The following is a 12799-nucleotide window of genomic DNA, read 5'->3' on the forward strand; positions in this document are numbered from 1 at the left end:
TAACTATGCTTTTCGTTCACTTTTGAAGTTTTCGTTTATATCGTTTTGTCTAAAATTTTTGTATTTTTGTATTTGTTAAGTTAAGATTGTATGTCAGATATTATAGTTATATACTCCTCCGTAATTATGCAGCCCTCTAGAAATTGCTTTGCTCACTACACTTAATGCCTCCATCACACAACCACACCTCCACGAACATTCCGGGAGCAGTGCTGAATGCCGTTCTAATTCCTGGAAAGCTCAATATTTGCCATGGAAATGCCCAGAGTCTATGCGCGCAAATCAAGCAAACTAGATGCAGTTCACAATGTTTTGTTTGACTCCAAAGTCGAGAAATGGCTAACCACAAAAAACAGTGATACTAGCATCGGCATCGCTGGTTACTCCGTCATAAGAAACGACAGAGCATACATGAGCGGCGGAGGAATTACTGTTTATTACAGAGAACATCTGTCTTGCTACAAGATCTTCAATACGGTGCTAATAGTAGAATCGACGGATAAAACTGAATGTTTGGCCTTGGAGTTTCCATTGAGTGGCGAGAAAATACTACTGATGGTAATCTACAATCCTCCAGAAAACGACTGTGCACCTTTTCTGGCTGATAAGTTGGCTGATTTCCCTATTCGCTATGAGACCATTTTTGTAATTGGGGACTTCAACACTGATCTGCTTCGTCCTAGACGCAAGCGTGAGCGATTTGAATCAATGCTCTGCAGTCACGCGCTGTCATCCGTTAGTGAAGAACCGACATTTTTCCACGGTGGAGGGTCGTCCCAATTTGGTCTATTCTTAACCAATAGCAGTGAGAAGGTTTTACGGTTTGGCCAGGTTAGTTTTCACGGGTTGTCGCACCACGATTTAATTTTTGTGTCACTCAGCTTTGAAATCGTTCGCCCATCCAGCCGGCACACTTATCGTGATTATGTGAATTTTGACCCACACGCTCTGGAAAATGCCATACTATGTATTCCGTGGAATCATTTCTATGGAATAGTAGATATAAACGATGCTATGGAATTCTTTAATGCAAACATAAAAACGGTGCACGACTCGTGTATTCCTCTTCGCGTCAGTACCTCCCGCCGGAGAAACAACCCATGGTTTTCTGATGATGTACGCCAGCGTCTACTCAAATGTGATTTAGCCTACGAAGACTGGTTGCTAGCTGCAACGCACTTAATAAATGAAAAACGGCAGCGGTACAAGGTGCTGAAGAATCGTGCTAACGTGAAAGTCGCTGTAGCTAAACAACAGTACTTGAACAGATATTTGGATAGCAACACTCCGTCAAAAACCCTCTGGCAACATGTTAGGAATCTTGGAGTCGGCAAGGCGAAATCGACGCGGCCGTGCGAGTTTGATCCAGATGAGGTAAATCAAACATTTTTAGCCAATTACACGAACAGTAACCATAGAGGACCGAGAGCATTGCGAGCAGCACCACCTTCGCCATACAACTTTTCGTTTCAATCTGTGCGGTACTGGGAAGCCGTCAATGCTATCTGGGATATTAAATCGAACGCTGTTGGGGTAGACGATTTACCGATTACCTTCATTAAGATCATCCTAGTTGTGCAACACAACGCATTTATTCAACATGTGCATCCAAACTTCTACCTTCCCTGAATGCTGGAAACACGCAAAGATTCTACCACTGAAGAAGAAAGCGCATTTAAATGACATCACCAATCTGCGTCCGATTAGTATACTTTGCGCGCTATCAAAGGGTTTTGAAAAACTTCTTAAGCAACAAATGACCTCTTATATCGATGCTAGCAGTCTGCTGTCTGACTTTCAGGCCAAAGTATTAAAACTGCTGTTCTTCGAGTACACAACGACATAGGAGCCATCATTGATAAAAAGGGTACTGCAGTACTGCTACTACTGGACTTTTCAAAGGCTTTCGATACCATCCTTCATAGAAAACTATTGGCCAAACTGAATGTACAGTTCAATTTTTCCTCTATTGCCGTGTGCCTAATGGAGTCGTACATGTGTAATAGAAAGCAGACCGTTTGCAGTGCTTGGTCCTCTGCTTTTTAGTTGTTTTATAAACGATTTACCGAAGTACTGCTCCATTCAGATTTACGGGTTCGGACGTGTCTTTCTGTTCGTCTGATATTTTCCAAAGTTTCCCTATAGTATAGAATGTGTTTTATGGATAATCGAGGTCAATCCTTCACATAGTCATTTCTTCTGTACAGTTAAGTGTTAATAGGTGTGAATATCGTGAGAATAGATAGATTATACGTAGTGATTTTTTCATCACATTTTGATAACTTTGCAATGCACGCGCGTGAATCTAGCCGCCAAAAATACACCCGCTCATTCCGCGTAGCGCCATCTATAAATGACTAGTTGATGCAACGATTTTACTGATGATGGAAAAGAATTCTTGCCCCTCAATTAATTAGGATCAGGTTAAATTGCTTTGTAATTTTTTCAATGTTTATATTTTACTCCAAATAATTTTCTTACTGTAAATACGGGCTACACAAGGTAAGTTATATTAATTTGGCACTGAAATGTAGTTGAATAAGCTCCTCATAAATAACCTGTCCTACTAACCCAAACTCCTATTCCTGAAACATCTATGAAAGTAGTATGGGTTCCCTGCACTTTCGCAAGTAGATGTTGAACTAACGTTCCTTCCCTTCCTCGACGATTGTAAGGACGTGGCCAGGTGTACACTGTGATGCTTTTCCACCATGAAGAAAAAGCGTTAATCCCAAATGTTTTTTCTTGCGACACGGTATGGTGGATATCTTGTTAAATATTAGCTGATCATTATACAGCCACCCACGATTTGTGCAATCGTATATGCTATGCTATGCTATGCTATACTGCTCCATTCAGATTTACGCCGATGATGTACAACTCTATATCGGTCGGCTTGGACCTTGTGTACGCGAGCTTATTAGGATGGTGAATGCGGATCTCAAACAAGTTGCTGATTGGTCGCGGCGACATAACCTTCACGTGAACCCTGCAGAAAGTAAGGCGATGTTCATCACAAATCGGCGTCGTAGAGCTACTGGTTTTTCTCTACCAATACCGGGAATTATGATTGGTCGATTGGTTCGACAACGCAAACAATCTAGGATTTATCTTCCAAAATAATTTGCAGTGGGATGGTCTGATAGCACAACAGTGCGGAAAAATATATGCTGGCATTCGCACCTTATACAGCTGTACCTCAGCCGCCCCAACTTCCAACAAACCGAAGCTCTTCAAATCCGTGATACTCCTTCACTTCTTGTTCGGTGATATTCTGCATGTCCGTCCCAGTGCAGGATCCTTCGATCGGCTTCGTGTCGTACTAAACTGCTGTGTGCGTTATGTTTATGGACTGAACCGTTATGAACATGTAAGTCACCTGCAACAGGATCATTCGTTATCGAGCACTCAGTCGAGATAGAAGTCTTTTGTCATCGGTCCGTACACTCTATAGCGACAAATAGTGTTAATCCGCGTTCAAGGTTATTTACACACTCTGCGCCTAGTTGAGGTTTCAGTATTTTGTCGTGACTAACGACTTACCTTTCAATATAGGGGCCCCTTTTCAAAATTTCGGAAGAAAAATGATGTAAGATTTTGAACGCTTATATCTTTTGTTGTACTGAATGGATTTAATCAATTTCTTCGGCATTTTGTCGAAAATATTTGTACCAATGTTGTATTAAATTTTGGAATATGTAGGACATTCATTATCAACGGAAACATAGTGTTTTGAATAATCTTTCGAAAACGACTCGGAAAAGTGAAAATTTTCAGCCCATCCCGCACACAGCCGTCAATATTGTGCAGCAACCGAACAATAAAATAATGAAAAGTTTATATATAGGTCCACTACATGTTTGTTCCTATGATTATTCGTATTGGGTTGCTTGACGAGAGCAGTTGGCGGGGGAAAGCCGGCATATTAGTTTTGGTTATGCCATTAGAAGCCGGACGGAAAGGAAAGGCCCATGCACGCCATGAGAACGAGCGAGACAGCGATAGTAGTGAATATTAGCGAAAGCGTTACGTACAATTTGAACCTTAATAACTTATCTTCTACTAAACGGATTGCCAATCTTGTTTCATAAATCGGAAGGAAAACGTTCAACGCTTGCTACCGATACGTTGTTTGCTATATAAAATTTGTTTAAATAGTTCAAAAACTACTTTAAATGAGAATCAACATTAATGATAAAACCTATAAATAGGGGTGTCGCAGCTTTTCTCAAAGCCAGACGTGTGTAAGACGCAGTGCATAACAGACGTGCGTGGTCGTGAGAAGCTGCATCGGACGACCAATCAAATTGGCTACCACCGGAGAGAGGAAAAACGGTGGTGGCGGTGAGAAGGCCAAAAAGCCAAAGGCTAAGAAACGCAGTCACTGAAAAGGCGGTAGTAACTGCCACTAAAAATGCTACCAAAACATCGAAGGCTGCAAAGCGTACTCATTCGGTGTGAGCTACGAAAGGGGAAAGATCGTATGGATGTACGCAGTAAAAACAATCGTCGGCAAGGTTTGAATTGTTTCAAAAGATTCCCGTCTTGTATCAACATAGTTATCTACAAACCGTCCTTATTAGGACGAATGCAAAATGGAAAAAGAATTTAATTAGAAAGTTTCTTTTATTAACCAGTATTAAGTTTGCGCTTGGTAATTCTGTACTTTTACCAGTGAATCATGAGAAAATGTTTTTCTAATCTACAAATCCGAAGGTTTTTGCAAATCCTTCCAAGAAAATCAGTGAATGTGGCAACTCTGCCACTAAGCGAAAGCTACACCAAAACGAATGATGAAAATATTTTCATTTATCGAACAAAAGGACGGCCTTCCATCTGCATTGTAAAGTCTATAAATAGGAACACCATGATGAAAACTGTGCTCATTCGGTGTGAGCTGCGAAAGGGGAAAGATGTATGTACGCAGTAAAAACAATCGTCGGCAAGGTTTGAATTGTTTTAAAAGATTCCCGTCTTGTATCAACATAGACAAACCGTCCTTATTAGGACGAATGCAAAATGGAAAAAGAATTTAATTAGAAAGTTTCTTTTATTAACCAGTATTAAGTTTGCGCTTGGTAATTCTGTACTTTTACCAGTGAATCATGAGAAAATGTTTTTCTAATCTACAAATCCGAAGGTTTTTGCAAATCCTTCCAAGAAAATCAGTGAATGTGGCAACTCTGCCACTAAGCGAAAGCTACACCAAAACGAATGATGAAAATATTTTCATTTATCGAACAAAAGGACGGCCTTCCATCTGCATTGTAAAGTCTATAAATAGGAACACCATGATGAAAACTGTGCTCATTCGGTGTGAGCTGCGAAAGGGGAAAGATGTATGTACGCAGTAAAAACAATCGTCGGCAAGGTTTGAATTGTTTTAAAAGATTCCCGTCTTGTATCAACATAGACAAACCGGCCTTATCAGGACGAAGGCAAAATGGAAAAAGAATTTAATTAGAAAGTTTCTTTTATTAACTAGTATTAAGTTTGCGCTTGGTAATTCTGTACTTTTACCAGTGAATCATGAGAAAATGTTTTTCTAATCTACAAACTCGAAGGTTTTTGCAAATCCTTCCAAGAAAATCAGTGAATGTGGCAACTCTGCTACTAAGCGAAAGCTACACCAAAACGAATGATGAAAATATTTTCATTTATCGAACAAAAGGACGGCCTTCCATCTGCATTGTAAAGTCTATAAATAGGAACACCATGATGAAAACTGTGCTCATTCGGTGTGAGCTGCGAAAGGGGAAAGATGTATGTACGCAGTAAAAACAATCGTCGGCAAGGTTTGAATTGTTTTAAAAGATTCCCGTCTTGTATCAACATAGACAAACCGTCCTTATCAGGACGAAGGCAAAATGGAAAAAGAATTTAATTAGAAAGTTTCTTTTATTAACTAGTATTAAGTTTGCGCTTGGTAATTCTGTACTTTTACCAGTGAATCATGAGAAAATGTTTTTCTAATCTACAAACTCGAAGGTTTTTGCAAATCCTTCCAAGAAAATCAGTGAATGTGGCAACTCTGCTACTAAGCGAAAGCTACACCAAAACGAATGATGAAAATATTTTCATTTATCGAACAAAAGGACGGCCTTCCATCTGCATTGTAAAGTCTATAAATAGGAACACCATGATGAAAACTGTGCTCATTCGGTGTGAGCTGCGAAAGGGGAAAGATGTATGTACGCAGTAAAAACAATCGTCGGCAAGGTTTGAATTGTTTTAAAAGATTCCCGTCTTGTATCAACATAGACAAACCGGCCTTATCAGGACGAAGGCAAAATGGAAAAAGAATTTAATTAGAAAGTTTCTTTTATTAACTAGTATTAAGTTTGCGCTTGGTAATTCTGTACTTTTACCTGTGAATCGTAAGAAAATGTTTTTCTAATCTACAAACCCGAAGGTTTTTGCAAATCCTTCCAAGAAAATCAGTGAATGTGGCAACTCTGCCACTAAGCGAAAGCTACACCAAAACGAATGATGAAAATATTTTCATTTATCGAACAAAAGGACGGCCTTCCATCTGCATTGTAAAGTCTATAAATAGGAACACCTTGATGCGAAGCGTACTCATTCGGAGTGAGCTGCGAAAGGGGAAAGATGTATGTACGCAGTAAAAACAATCGTCGGTAAGGTTTTAATTGTTTTAAAAGATTCCCGTCTTGTATCAACATAGTTATCTACAAACCGTCCTTATTAGGACGAATGTAAAATGGAAAAAGAATTTAATTAGAAAGTTTCTTTTATTAACTAGTATTAAGTTTGCGCTTGAGAATTTTGTACTTTTACCAGTGAATCATAAGAAAATGTTTTTCTAATCTGCAAACTCGAAGGTTTTTGCAAATCCTTTCAAGAAAATCAGTGAATGTCGCAACTCTGCCACTAAGCGAAAGCTACACCAAAACGAATGATGAAAAGATGGGTTGGTGATGTATATGACATAACAGGGGTGTCGTGACCACACTTCGAAGTTATTTCAAATCTTGCAAAGCATAAATTGACATAATTTCAATGATTGTTCCTTTATGAATGAAATGACAAATTTTCAGGTCAACGCGGCAATAACTTTGCAATTTATAGAACAATTTTATATTTTTAGTTATCATATATTAACTATCATCTCTTCCAAACAACTTAACCCTCTGCTGCCAACCCCGTGGTTTTGCAGGGTTAAGGAGAATCATTGTAAAATGTCCAATACATGATTTTATGTTGTTACCTCCACTAAAACCACTTCAGAACACTCCCACCTGTCATACATGCACATTGTCTGCTTGTTGAAATCATTATATGAAATTATTGACCTGTATTCAATGCGGAGAACTCGGTAATAAAATTGTTTTGCTGAATATACTAACGAACGGGATCCCCAGGAAAATTTCGCTGAGCCCGGTGAATCGAACTTAATGCGTAAAATTTAGCCATTTGAAAGAGATACAAGCAGAATTTTAAGAATATGATCATCGCGGTTATGTCCCGGACATTACCCGCTCCTAGTTTTTTGCTAAGTGTGTTCATTTCTGTACGAAAAAGATTCCGATGGTTGTTTCGAGAGATTTTAACATTGATATTTCAAAGCAAGAAAATTGTTCATTTCATGAATGAATGTCTCAACCAGCTTAGAATCCAGCGCATCCCCTATCAACGCAGACGCCAACAATAAAGGTTCTTTTCAAAACCACCATAATTATTATAAAGAATAACTTGAAACATTCCCACATATTTCATTGAGTATCATTCGATTTGAATTACAAGTCAAACGAGTAGTCACGACACTCCGGTTATGTCCTAGACATTACCCACCCATCTTTTTTTTTTTTTTCCCTTCTTGTGTGTTTCTGTTTCTGAGTACCGTTAGCCGGTCAGTGAAGTGAAACAGTGTTCTTCTAGTAAGCCGTCTGGATACCGTTACATACACAAGCTAAGTATTAGTTTTCGTTTCCCCTTCTTGGTTGTCTTAATAACGTGCACTGGGCAATAGGCCCGTGCAAAAATGACTTCCCCTGACGGCGGTTCATCTCAAGGTGAGATGGACGTCGAAATAAAATCGGCTCCCCGGCTCAAGGTATATCCGAGCTCGGCCACCGGGCCATTTGTGATCTTCTTTCGGACCAAAGAAAAAAAGTGTTTGAATCTGTTGCAGATTTCTCGAGTTCTGACGGATCGGTATTCGGCCGTGACAGAAATATCGAAAATTCGGCCTGATAAGCTTCGGGTGGTGGTTAACAGTTCAACTCAGGCAAACGATATTGCTGGATACGAGCCCTTTGCGAGGGAGTACAGGGTGTATATTCCAGCTAGCAGGGTTGAAGTCAGTGGGGTCGTTTCCGATTCGAGTCTGAATTGCGAGGACCTGCTAAAATATGGGACTGGCTGTTTCAAAGACCCCATGCTTAAGCCAGTGAAGATACTGGAATGCAAACGTTTGCATTCAGCATCAGTCGCAGCTGACGGGAAGAAAACATACGTCAACTCAGACTCTTATCGGGTGACCTTCGCCGGCTCTGCCCTGCCTAATTACCTCCTTTTTGACAGGGTTCGTCTACCTGTTCGCCTCTTTGTGCCGCGGGTCATGAACTGTACTAATTGCAAACAATTGGGACATACAGCCTCCCATTGTAGCAATAAAGCCCGCTGTGGGAAATGCGGTGGGAATCATGCGGATGATTCCTGTGGTAGAGATGTCGAAAAGTGCCTCTACTGTGGGGGAAACCCACATGATCTCCCTTCATGTCCCGCGTACAAACAGCGCGAGGAAAATCTTAAGCGTTCCCTTCAGGGACGCTCTAAGCGATCTTTTGCAGAAATGCTTAAGATAGCTACGCCACCTGTCTCTACGAACATCTTTACCAACTTGTCTACTGACGAAGGCGACTGTGATGAACCCCAGGAGGGAACATCTTCTGCTGTGCCTAGAAGTAGTAGAAAAAGGAAGAACATTTCCTCTTCCAAGCTTCGTCGTAAAGGCCAGAAGGTGTCTCTTCATGGTCCCCCTAAAATAACTACTCAAGGAAGTACTGGTGCAAAACCGAAGCAAGTCGCTCCCGGTCTCAGTAACCTGAGCTCAGAAAAGGAGTTCCCAGCACTTCCAGGAACATCAAAAACCCCAAGTGTTCCCATATCTCAGCCAGAGAAAGAAAACAGTGCTGGCTTAATAAATTTCTCTGACATTGTGGACCGTATTCTTACAGCGTTAAACATTTCTGACTCCCTTAAAAGTATCTTGATAAGCTTTCTCCCCGCAGTAAAAACATTCTTGATGCAGTTCACTGCGAAATGGCCCCTCCTTTCAGCGATTGTATCCTTCGATGGCTAATTCATCGAACGAGGTCAAGGATTTAATCACTGTTCTACAGTGGAATTGCAGAAGCATTATCCCGAAAATCGATTCGTTTAAAATCTTACTAAATAATTTGAAATGCGATGCATTTGCCCTATGCGAGACATGGCTCACTTCAGAAATAACCCTACACTTCCACGATTTTAATATTATTCGCTTGGATCGAGAAGACTCTTACGGAGGAGTACTTTTGGGGATCAAAAAGTGCTATTCTTTCAATCGGATCGACCTCCCCTCGACACCAGGCATTGAAGTTGTCGCTTGCCAAACCAGAATTAAAGGCAAAGAACTTTGCATTGCTTCCACCTACATCCCCCCTAGAGCCTCAGTTAGCCACCGACGGCTTTGCGATATTGCGGAACTCCTCCCCGCACCGAGGCTAGTTTTAGGTGACTTTAACTCCCACGGCACGGCATGGGGTTGCCTTCATGACGATAATCGATCTACCCTACTCCATGAGCTTTGCGACAACTTCAATATGACTATTTTGAATACGGGTGAAATGACACGGATTCCTGTCCCTCCAGCGCGACCGAGCGCCTTAGATCTGTCCCTCTGCTCGACATCGCTGCGGTTAGATTGCATGTGGAAGGTAGTCTCTGATCCCCACGGCAGCGACCATCTGCCAATCGTAATTAATATTGCTAACGGTTCAGGGCCACCGAATACAATCAATGTTTCGTATGACCTCACACGAAATATTGATTGGAAGAGCTACGCGTCCGCGATATCCGAAAAAGTAGAATCGACACAAGAGCTTCCTCCGGAGGAAGAGTACGGGTTCCTGGCTGGCTTGATTCTCGATACCGCGATTCAAGCTCAGACTAAACGCGTACCAGACGCGAATTCACGCGGGCGTCCTCCCAATCCATGGTGGGACAAAGAGTGCTCAGACGTGTACGCGGAGAAGGCCGCTGCGTATAAGACCTTCCGGGACGACGGGCTGCCAGCTAGCTACCGACAGTACGCGATGGCGGAAACGCGCATGAAGAGTTTGATAAAAGCCAAAAAACGTAGCTACTGGCGCCGGTTCGTCGACGGACTAACGAGAGAAACATCGATGAGCACTCTTTGGAGTACGGCCCGGCGCTTACGAAACCGAAACAGTACCAATGAGAGCGTGGAATATTCAAACCGTTGGATATTCGATTTTGCCAAGAAGGTTTGTCCGGATTCCGCCCCGGCACAGAAGATCTACCGCGCCGCGTCCCCTCACAATAACGCGAACGAAACACCGTTTTCGATGGTGGAGTTCTCACTTGCTCTCTTATCATGTAACAATAAAGCCCCAGGGCCAGACAGAATCAAATTTAACTTGTTAAAGAATCTGCCAGACTCTGCCAAGAGACGCTTGTTGAATTTATTTAATAAGTTTCTTGAGGGTAATATTGTCCCTCATGACTGGAGGCAAGTGAAGGTCATTGCCATTCAAAAACCAGGAAAACCGGCCTCCGACCACAACTCGTATCGACCGATTGCGATGCTGTCCTGTATCCGAAAGTTGTTCGAGAAAATGATCTTGTTTCGCCTCGATAATTGGGTTGAAGCAAATGGCTTACTGTCAGATACACAATTTGGTTTCCGCAAAGGCAAAGGGACGAACGATTGTCTTGCGTTGCTCTCAACAGAAATTCAAATGGCTTATGCTAGCAAAGAGCAGATGGCATCAGTTTTCCTAGATATAAAGGGGGCTTTTGACTCAGTTTCTATCAAAATTCTTTCTGAGAAGCTGCACCAGCATGGTCTTTCACCGACTCTAAACAACTTTTTGCTAAACTTGCTGTCTGAAAAACATATGCATTTTTCGCATGGTGATTTATCGACATCACGAATTAGCTACATGGGTCTTCCCCAGGGCTCATGTCTAAGCCCCCTTCTCTATAACTTTTACGTGAATGACATTGACGAATGTCTTGTCAATTCCTGCACGCTAAGGCAGCTTGCAGATGACGGTGTGGTCTCTATTACAGGCCCCAAAGCCGTCGATCTGCAAGGACCATTGCAAGATACCTTGGACAATTTGTCTGCTTGGGCCCTCCAGCTAGGTATCGAGTTCTCCACGGAGAAAACTGAGCTAGTCGTATTTTCAAGGAAGCGTGAACCAGCGCAACTACAGCTTCAATTAATGGGTCAAACTATTGCTCAGGTTTCAACTTTCAAATATCTCGGGGTCTGGTTCGACTCTAAAGGAACCTGGGGATGTCACATTAGGTATCTGAAACAGAAGTGCCAGCAAAGGATCAACTTTCTCCGTACAATAACCGGAACATGGTGGGGTGCCCACCCAGGAGACCTGATCAGGCTGTACCAAACAACAATATTGTCGGTGATGGAATACGGGAGTTTCTGTTTCCGCTCCGCTGCGAACATACATTTCATCAAACTAGAGCGAATCCAATATTGTTGTTTGCGTATTGCTTTGGGTTGTATGCACTCGACACATACGATGAGTTTAGAAGTGCTGGCGGGCGTCCTTCCGCTGAAAAATCGATTTTGGGAACTCTCATATCGATTGCTCATCCGATGCGATATCTTGAACCCGTTAGTAATTGCAAATTTCGAAAGGCTTATCGAGCTCAATTCTCAAACCCGATTTATGTCCTTGTACTTCGATTACATGGCACAAAATATCAATCCTTCTTCATACTATCCCAACCGTGTCAATCTCTTTCATGCTTCTGATTCAACTGTTTTCTTTGACACATCCATGAAAGACGAGATTCGTGGAATCCCCGATCACATACGCCCGCAAGTGATCCCAAGCATCTTTCATAGTAAATTTCGAGAAGTCGACTGCAACAAGATGTTTTACACCGACGGGTCAAGCCTCGACGGCTCCACTGGCTTCGGTATATTCAATCAAAACCTCACCGCCTCATTCAAACTCAATGATCCTGCTTCAGTTTACGTCGCAGAACTTGCTGCTATTCAGTATACCCTTGGGATCATTGATACTTTGCCCACCGATCATTACTTTATTGTCTCGGATAGCCTCAGCTCAATCGAGGCTCTCCGTTCAATGAAACCTAGAAAGCACATTCCATATTTTCTGGGGAAAATCTGGGAGCGCCTGCGTGCTTTGTCTGTAAGATCGTACAAGATTACCTTAGTTTGGGTTCCCTCGCATTGCTCCATTCCAGGTAATGAAGAAGCGGACTCTTTAGCTAAGGCGGGCGCTTTACAAGGTGACATATATGAAAGACCAATTAGCTTCAGCGAATTTTTCAGTATTAATCATCAGAGAACCCTCGAAAGTTGGCAAACATCATGGAGTAATGGTGAACTGGGAAGGTGGCTACATTCGATAATCCCTAAGGTATCGACGAAACCTTGGTTCAGAGGGATGGATGTGGGTCGGGATTTCATTCGCGTGATGTCTCGGCTCATGTCCAATCACTACACGCTGGACGCACATCTCCGGCGTATTGGGCTCGTGGATAGCGGTATCTG

The sequence above is a fragment of the Topomyia yanbarensis genome, chromosome 1 (assembly GCF_030247195.1).
Source record: "Topomyia yanbarensis strain Yona2022 chromosome 1, ASM3024719v1, whole genome shotgun sequence".
Lineage (NCBI taxonomy): Eukaryota > Metazoa > Arthropoda > Insecta > Diptera > Culicidae > Topomyia > Topomyia yanbarensis.